Here is an 882-nt window from a genome sequence, read left to right as displayed (position 1 = left end):
ATTTTCTTAAAACTGGATTGTAAGCATATCACAGTAAGTTCTACTACACCTGATGTATTCAGCACGTGTGACAAATCAAATTTGATATTGATATCTGCATGTTGATCTCTGAATATTGATATCTGCATGTTGATTTCTGAATATTGATATCTGAATATTGATATCTGCATGTTGATATCTGAATATTGATATCTGCATGTTGATATCTGAATATTGATATCTGCATGTTGATATCTGAATATTCATCAGCATTCTGCAACATGTGCTGCCATCATGTGTGGAAAATATGGTGCGTATGCTAGAAATTGTGTGTGTGTGTGTGTGTGTGTGTGTGTGTGTGCTTTCTCCATTTCTATTGACTGAGTGTTTCTATTGACTGAGTGTTTCTATTGACTGAGTGTTTCTACTGACTGAGTGTTTCTATTGACTGAGCGTTTCTATTGACTGAGTGTTTCTACTGACTGAGTGTTTCTACTGACTGAGTGTTTCTACTGACTGAGTGTTTCTATTGACTGAGTGTTTCTACTGACTGAGTGTTTCTACTGACTGAGTGTTTCTATTGACTGAGTGTTTCTACTGATTGAGTGTTTCTACTGACTGAGTGTTTGTTCAGACTCCTGGGTGTTCTGGTGTTCTCCTGTAGTTCTAACTTTACTGTGTGAAGTGTCCCACGTTCCACGCTGTATAGACTGAGGCTAAAGCTATGTAGACTGGGCCAGCTATGTAGACACTCACACACACCCCTTCCCCTCCGCCTCTCTCTCTCTCCTTCCCATTCCACCTCTCTCTTTYCCTTTCCTCTTCTGTTTCCCTCCCTCCGCTTGCTTCTCTTCTTTCTTCTTCGCATTCTCTCTATCTCTCTCTATCATCCAACAAAAACTC

This window comes from Salvelinus sp. IW2-2015, unplaced genomic scaffold (genome assembly GCF_002910315.2).
Source record: "Salvelinus sp. IW2-2015 unplaced genomic scaffold, ASM291031v2 Un_scaffold1252, whole genome shotgun sequence".
Lineage (NCBI taxonomy): Eukaryota > Metazoa > Chordata > Actinopteri > Salmoniformes > Salmonidae > Salvelinus > Salvelinus sp. IW2-2015.
This window is presented reverse-complemented; position numbering follows the sequence as displayed.